This window comes from Carcharodon carcharias, chromosome 12 (genome assembly GCF_017639515.1).
Source record: "Carcharodon carcharias isolate sCarCar2 chromosome 12, sCarCar2.pri, whole genome shotgun sequence".
Taxonomy (NCBI): domain Eukaryota; kingdom Metazoa; phylum Chordata; class Chondrichthyes; order Lamniformes; family Lamnidae; genus Carcharodon; species Carcharodon carcharias.
The window spans coordinates 30,520,255-30,529,089 of record NC_054478.1 but is presented as its reverse complement, the minus strand read 5'-3'; positions in this window follow the sequence as shown (position 1 = coordinate 30,529,089).

The following is an 8,835-nucleotide window of genomic DNA, read 5'->3' as shown; positions in this document are numbered from 1 at the left end:
GTTAGCGATGAAACCATAGGATGGGCTTTTTCCAAATAGCACCAGGGCATCAGGTTGTTTGCATCAAAACCCTCCTTCAAGAGGTTAAATGAGTGAAATGTAACCATGATAGATTAAATTCTACATGGCTTATGGGAGGACTTGGAATGATAGGGGAATCACAGACTTAAAACAAGGGATCAGCCATTTAAGGCTGGGATGAGGGTAAATTGCTTCACACAAAGGGTCATAAATCTTTGGAATTCCCTACTTGAGGGCTGTGGATGCTCGGTTATTGAGTCACTTCGAGAGACAGATCAATAGGTCTTTTGGGTTAAGGAAGGTGGGGTCAAGGCTCCTTCCAGAGCACCTTCTAAACCAGCAACCTCGAGCCTCTTGAAGAACAAGGCCAGCGAATGCATGGGAACACCAACACCTGCAAAGTTCCCCTCCAAACCACACGCTATCCTGATTTGGAACTATATTGCATATCTTTTATCACCTCTGGGTCAAAATCGTGGAACTCCCTAACAGCACCTAGACCACATCGATTGCATCAGTTCAAGAAGCTGGTTCATCATCACCTTCTCACGGCCAAATAGAGATGAGCAATAAATGTTGGCCTAGCCAGTAATACTCACATTCCAAGATCAAAAAGAATAAGGTAGATCATCCTTGGTCTTATCAAATGGTCGAGCTGGCTCAAAGGGCGTAAGAGCCTAGCCCTGCTCCTTATATTTTCTTACAAGTTAACAGGCCTTTCCGTATCTGAGGCTTTGTGATGTCCTTAGGCAAATAGAATTTGCGTTCAATTTTGAATATTACCAATTCATTTTAATCTGCAACACTTGTTGTACCATCACCAGTGCCTGTGTACAGGCCAACAGCATCACTTGGCAAAGAGAGGGGGGGGCATGGAGTGTTCATTTGACACAGGTAAATCAATTGAAACCATGGCAAAGCCACTAATCTCATTCCTACCTGGCTATTGGCATTCACTCTGAGGTTTACGTTGGGCCTGGTCCCAGGAACAGGGCTGCTTTCTATCTGGAGCTGTTTCAGTCTTGCTACTACTTCATCCAGTGCTGAAATATGAAGAGACAAAAGGGATCAATAACAAGCAGTTAAAAAAAATGCAGTGTCTGAGTTCCCATTATGTATGCATTCATACATCGAGTAAATGACGCAGCCTCCCCCACTATTTCCCATCCCATTCTGAGGAGCCTCTAGCAACAAGTTAACATGTTGCATTTTTATTACTTTATATAACTCTGTTGGAAAATTGATTATTCTCAGGGAAAACTGTTCACTGTTGAGGCATAAGCATCACACAAATAATTCACCCACTATATTATCGTCTCCTTGTTTCACTTGCCATAGAGAATTCACATTGTGGCATAATATTTACACAGCCTGTGTATGGCTGACTCCAGATCATTGAGGACACCAGAGTGATTGCTGATGCCTGACCAGCAAATATCTAGAACAATGTGAAAACTGTGATAATTTGCATTTACTATCGTGCCGTTAATGTGCTAAAAATGTCCTTAGAAGCTCCACAGGAGGGTAACAGGCAAAGTTTGACACTGAGCCACAAAAAGAGATGTTAGGACAAGTGATCTAACCTTTGGTCTCAAAGAGGTAAGTTTTCAAGAGTTACTTAAAGAAAGAGAGAGAAATAGAGGAGAGGTTTAGGGAGGAAATTCCAAAGTTTAGTGCCTGGGCGACTGAAGATACAGCTGCTCTTGGAGTGATGAAAATCAGGGATGCTCAAGAGGCCAAACGTGAAGGAGCTCAGAGATCTCAGAGGGTTGCAGGGTTCGAGGAGGGGGGGGGGGGGGGGGGGGGGGGGGGGGGGGGGGGGGGGGGGGGGGGGGGGGGGGGGGGGTGCGGGGAGGCAAGGCCATGGAAGGATGTGAAAAAACCAGCAACACTCATTTAGGCAATCCATCAATATGAACAATCAGGCAAAGTTCAATTAACTGGAGTTATGGGCAAATAACTCGAGCCTGCTGATAATTTAGAAAACTAAGATGAAGGGCCCAAGGCCCATTAGTGCAGGATACCAACCACAGCTGGGAAAACAAAGTAAGTCAAGTAATGTTGATAACCGTTGCATTTTCATGTTTGCCTATATGCTATGGGGAGGTATAGTCCCAGAGTGTTGAGGTTTTGAGAAGATTGACCTGGCTTTACAGAAGTTGTCAAAAACGATCCCTGGTGTACAAAGAGGCCACCTAGCAGAATATAAGTGTCCTTTGATAATAACTTTTAAATAAACTTCACACTTTAAATAAACTCTTACACATACTGTAATGCATGCTGTAACACAAAATTAATTAATTGTGCGACATGGTTTTGATGTAATGAGGAGCTATATAAATGCAAGCATTATTTATAAAACTGTGCAACTCAACTTATGTACACAACACTCTTATCCCACTATCACAATAGCAAAGTAGCTCCCCTCTTACCAGTTGGATCCGGTTTTTCACAGGCACTCTCGTTTGTTCCAGCGGAGGTCAAACTTTGAACCGAATCTTCTGAAATTCCTGGTGCTGTCATGGTAACAGCCACTCCTATGACATCATCCACACAAGTCTCCAGCAGCTCTTTGGTATCTAATAAGTTTGCTATCTGCACACTGTGAATGACAAGAAAATCAGCAACAGGGTTTTAAATACCATTTCAGCACTCGAACATTCAGGAAAAAACTTTTCCTATTTTGAATTAACACCCACATGCGTGTAAGCCACAGGAGATAGCATTCCGTTCACCAACACCATCAATTTTCCAGCCAGACTAATTCAAGCTCAATTGCTTTCATTAACCCTTTGAGTGCTGAGTGAAACTTCAAAACTTTAACAAGTGGGCAAGTATTTTGCTGTACATCTTTGGGGAAGGCAGGCTTCCTCCTGGCTCATTCCCATGTTTGAAAACTAGCTTTGCAACAAAGGCAACAAGTTGAGTCAATAATTTCCTGACCGAAAGATCACCAACATGAAAGGCTAGCTTGGTTTCTCTCTTCACAGTTTTTCTAGTATTGTTAATGCTCATTCCAGATTTGCAGCATCTGCTGTACTTTTTTTTGAGAATCTGTGTGGGCTACAATTTGTGGCAAAAACGCTGTCACAGTGCTCAAAGGGTTGGTATTCATTAAAGGGGCACTGCCTCCAAGAGATCGATTGTCGTAAAGAGTTATTTTGGGGGTTAAGAGTCAAGAGAGCCTTGCTGTAATGTACCTCCTGACTTGTGTAGTTTACAAGTAATGCAGTTTACCTTCTGGACACAAATCTGACCGTATTGTGAGAATGGCAGACCATTACTTCCTCTCAAATCTTCAAGAAGGCTGTGCCCTTTTAAATATCGATTCAAAAGTCATTTTGCTGATTTGGCTGCATCACAATCATTGATGCTCCCAGTATATTATTGGTAAGGGTGGGAGCAACAATAACCAAACCATCATGGCCAGCAATTTGAGATTTCAAAGAATAAATACGCAGAATGACAGAGCGCAGCCTCCAACCCACTGGCAAAAACTCCTGCAATCCCATCTAAAAACATTTCACTTTGAGTCACCAGTAACCACTATGACCCGTCAATCAGTTGCTCAACTCAGCAGCTAAAATCATGTGATTGAAGCGATTTGCAGCACAAGTCCAAGGTTGCCACAGGCAGATGCAGTCACTAATTAGTCTTATTGTCCAATGCAGTTATCCCAGACTTTATTAGTCACATCACAGGCACAATCGGTGGTAGAAAACATTCAACAATAAGGCGTACCTTCATCCTAGACAATGGTCATGTCAAGAGCCACTGTTTGACCACATCGGAGAGATCAAGTTCTCTATCTCTTAGATCTACTTCTGCGCAGTTATAGAAGCCAGCTTACCTGCTTCATGGATGATCAGATTTTCAACAACCTTTAAAATATTTCTTGAAAATTAGACATTAGAATTTCTAGGTTTCCATAATGCAAACACTTTTGACAAGGTGGCACAATACATTAATCCATCAGTACAATATGTTGGAATGATAGGGTGCAAATGGTAGAGAGTGTGATTTTCAGGGAGGCACCAAGATGGGAGCAAATTGGAGGAGAGTAAGAAATAAATCAATGGAAAAGCAACACCCTTCCAGGGTTCTATATGTCAACTTACCACATGGAGTCATAGAGAGGTAAACAAACCAAAAGGTTCAATACCCAATCGGTCTGGAGTTCACTGATCTTAGTTGGATAGGATTGGCAGCACAAAACTGGCATCAGTTCAACATCTCAAGCATTGGCTGAAGAGTGGTGCCGAGTAATCTGGGAAATGACTGGGCTCATTTCCAACAGCATGGTTGAGCAGACTGTAGACAGTCAGCACCCAGACTCTCACACAACCCCTTGACTAAGATACCAGAGGACTGTTGGTGAGGTGGGACCATGCAACCACTGTCCACCTTCAGGAGATTGAGTTAGAGAAATGAAAGAAAACATCCCTCCAATTGGTTTGCTAATCCATTGCACCAACTTTATTTCCACAAGATTTTCAGCAATTAGTCCCGTTTTCTGGCCGAATGTCAGGCTTCCAATGTTTGTTTCATGTCAAATTGCAGGCCTCAAAAACAGGCTTAAACTAATATCCAGCCCAGAACGCTTGGACATCTCTAACTGGAGTATAATAACACTTTCTCAGTTAAGTGCCGTCAAGATTGACAAGACCCTGTTTTGCAAATATCTAGTTTCATAACTCACATAGTTTAGAAAATAACTTTTAGGTGGGGAGTTGGACTTTTAAAAAAAAGTGTAGGTAAGTCACTGGTAAACATGACCCTGCTGTAAATGCAAAACAAACAAGCCTGAGATAATTACAGTTAAAAGGTAACATGATTAGTCAATAAGATCAGAGTTGATAAGAAACTTAAATACTGGATGACCCATTGTTGAGGTTTTGGTAGAGCCATGATGTCAACAATTATTCCAGTAAAAGATTTAAATTATTCATGTAGCTTCCAGATAAAAGGAAGCTGAAAGCAGCTTTGTATACATGGGGGTTTCGAAACACAAGATCATCAGCCATGATCTTATTGAATGGTGGGAGCAGGCTTGAGGGGCTGAATGGCCTACTCCTGTTCCTATTTCTTATGCTCTTATGTTATGTCCTTTGTGGACCCAGGGAGTCTGGGGGGAGGGCACTTATATCAGTTAGAGATATAAATTATTCATGTGGGTCACAGAATCAAAGATTTGTGTTGGAGGGAAAAAACAGTTTGTAAACTGTTTGGGGCATCTCAAAGCATGCCATTGCACGGAGATGGGCTGTGGGGGTTAGGACGGCTCTTTTGTTTTGGTTTAGCTGGGTGTTTCTCACAGAAAGCTGACAGTCAGCCTGAGCAGTCACAGTCAGCTTGGAGCCAGCAGAGAGAAAGCATCGGCCATCAGCTGTGGAACTGGAACATACAGCACCATTAGGAAGAAGGGGGCATTCTGAATGTTCACATCCCCGAGCAAGAAAGCAGTGAAGTCCACATTTGAACCAAGGACCACACCGTTTTGAGGCCTTAAAAGGAAAGTTGGAGGGTCACTTAGTCAAAAGTTAATGAAAGGATTCCCATAGAAGCTTGTACCTCAGAATAGCTGGAATGCTAAGGAGAATTAAAGTTGAATCCACAGAGCTGTGGTATCCCTTCGGCTTGGTCCCAGGAAAAGAATTGAATGAACCTTCAAGATAATTGTAAAGTATGAGAGAACTCTTGAAGGTAGAGGGCGGAAGTAATAAGTAGAACTGAGTTTATAGCATAAGTCTTTATAAACTATGGTGTCAAGTTAGTGATGCTGGCTTTGCTTAATTTATTTTTATAAATATAGTAAAGTTTGTTTTGGTTTAAAAATGTGAAATCTTGTCTAGTCTCTCAGTTAATCGCTGGGTGTTCGAATTTCTTGTTACATGTTAACAGTTTCTAATGGGATCATAACACTGTTCGGCCCCAATCCTCTGTCAAGTGCCTGAAGACATTCTAACCTCATGGTGACATGTCCCAAGCCATTCTTGCAAGTTAAATATACAACATTAGTGAAAGTTTTAGTTACGATGTGATATAGCAACATTCCATATTAAAGAGGGATGATTACTCAGTGTAACTATTCAATACACTACCCAAAATATATCAGTTATGAAAATGCTACACAATACAACTTACTGGGTGATTTACTTGAAAAATAACCTTCAGTCAAGTAAAAAGGGAAATACAAATTTGCCCTTTTAAGCGCACATTCTTTCTTTCCCTTCAATTTTATCCTTCACTACCAAATCCTTGCTCGGGGAGTCCCAAGTGGAAATATCAGTAAGCATCCACTCCAAGTAAAGTGCTACTGGGAACCTTCCAGCCGTACTGCAGCCCCTTGGCAGCCACCTTGACCCATTTTCCATTCATTTTTAAAATAGCTTTTGTGAATTCGATTTCTGCTCTCAAACATGGATATGATTGAAAGGACATGAATAAAACCTTTAATACTTTGAGATTGCCAAAGAATTAGCACCAGAAGGCAACATTTTTGTCCCGTTTCTTCAGATTAATAATATCATAATATAACTACATCTTCAGCAAAACAACATTTTCTACAATGCTTTTCAGCTGTCAACAGAACCATGGCCGTGGGGTTCAGTAAAGATATTGTTCAGGATGGATGGTCGTACTAGGAAAAGGATTTGAAACTCCACTACATCAAAGGCAGAAAATGTGCACAATCGATCAACCGCTGAAAGAGAGGGACTGGCTAATATTTCAGATGAGGTCCTTTCAGAACTGGCTGAAGCAGCTTGCAATGGGGTGGAGAAAGACTTAACTAAAATGCCACAAGGGGAAATGCTTCCCCCAGAAAACGGAAAGGGGTCAGGTATGTAACAGCTCCGATAAAAGATCATGACCAAAGCATGTGCCTTTTGCCTTGCTGTAGCATGTTTCAAAAATCCAAAACTTGAGGATATTTTCCCACCTGGTCCCAGTGTTTTCTTCTGAGGCTGTGGCTGCTCTGGATCTTTCATTACAGGAACATGGGGGTGCATGCTCATGAGGAAATAAGACACTCTTGCAAACTTTTCTGCTCACCAGAGCCTCAGCAAGTCCAAAGGTGGGAAACTGAGGATCTATCATGGGCCGCAGCGTATTGATGAATCTTTCCACAAGGTGAGGTCTGCCAAATTGCGCATAGGTGTGGAAAGGTCTGCTCAGCCTCAGAGAGGAGATACATTTAATCACATTTAAACATTTATGTATAAAGCCCTAGTTTGGCTGGAATGGCACAATACTTAACAAATACATGAAAAGAAAAGAGGTAGAATTATTTATAACACTTTAGAGTTGGGAAGTGTAGAGGACGAGAGTAATAAAAATGTTCATGTGTTTTATCTCTCCTCAAGAATATCTGTTCAAACCATTCTTTAAATAAAATTCAACAAACAGAAATTAAACCAGAGCTGCAATGCTGAAAGCATGAAAACTTAACTGCAAGGCACCAGGCAAATTACTTCTTAATGTAGATATTGTGAGATTGTAGCAGTGGGACCTGGTTAGGCTTCTCCACAGGCGCACGACTGAACTGATTAATATGAATGGACCGCAACTTCCTAGAGCTTTTCTTGTTTAAAAAAAAAAGCAGTTCAGTGACCCCGATACATATTTTAAGAAGAAAACAACTGAAAATGGCTAGCTCAAAACATCCTACAGTGGATATTTGTGTCTGGTTTATATCAGGCTGAGAGACTGGGATGTGTATGCACGACTCTCTCACCTCCTGGTACGACATGGAGGGAGGGTGGTGGGGGTGGATTTTCTTGCACACATTCAACGAAATGGAATTCCTAGAAGAAATCCCTCTGGAAAAAATGTGTTCAATTACAGATGCAATAACTCAAAAGGCACACAAACCAATGGGGGTCATATTTTTAGTATACACACCACTGAAATTGCAGAGTCTGCAAACAAGTGAGTAGTGTTATCAAAATCCGTTCATTCTTTTCAGTCCCTGCTAAAGTGGTTAATCTATAGAAGTGGCAGGTCTCCATCGTGTTGTTCAAGTGGCCATTCTGTGTCACCTTGGACAGAGTGCATCAAAGGAATTCAACTGTGGGGCGGGGTGGGGGGGTAGTGTCAAGGATCTATCATATTTTTCTTGATTTAATGTGGGATACTTTAAAGCAGGCTGATGTTGGGGTGCATGTGTGTGTATGTGCGGTTGGGTGTGTGTAGCTAATTTACTTAAATTAGAGACAATTAGACTGCAAGGTTTAAATTATCAAAGGACTTGGGTGTAAAACAGGCATTTGAAATAGAGATGAGTAAAGCTAGGCTGAGGTCAGCAGATATAGTGCGAATGAAATTTGCACTTTTAGGTAAGTAGAGAAGTGTTTGATTTTTCAAAGGGACATGGGAAATGCTTACAACTGACAAGATGAATAAGGCAAGGTTATTACTTTGATTTTTCCCAAAAGTGCTGGCCATAATGATAACATGAAAGATTTTTATATTCTGGGAAAAGTAACTTCTAAAGACAAGTGTAAGCAATGTGATTTAAAAATCAAAAGGATAAAATATATTTAAAGAAGGATGGAAGGCTGTGTGAGGTGTGGCCGTGTGAGATCTTGAAAAGTGCACCATGTGAAACAGACTTGGGGGAAAAAGCCTCAAGCCACCTTGAAGACGTAATCAAAGTTGTGCTAAAAGACTTTGGAAGTCCATTGTCCAGTGGGTGCTTGTGGTAATATTACTGGATGACTTTATAGATTTGGAATCTATTTGGGCTGTTGCCTTAAAGGGGGTTTGTAGTTGGGAGTCTGCTTAAGTAGAGATTTTGGGAACTGTTATAACTGT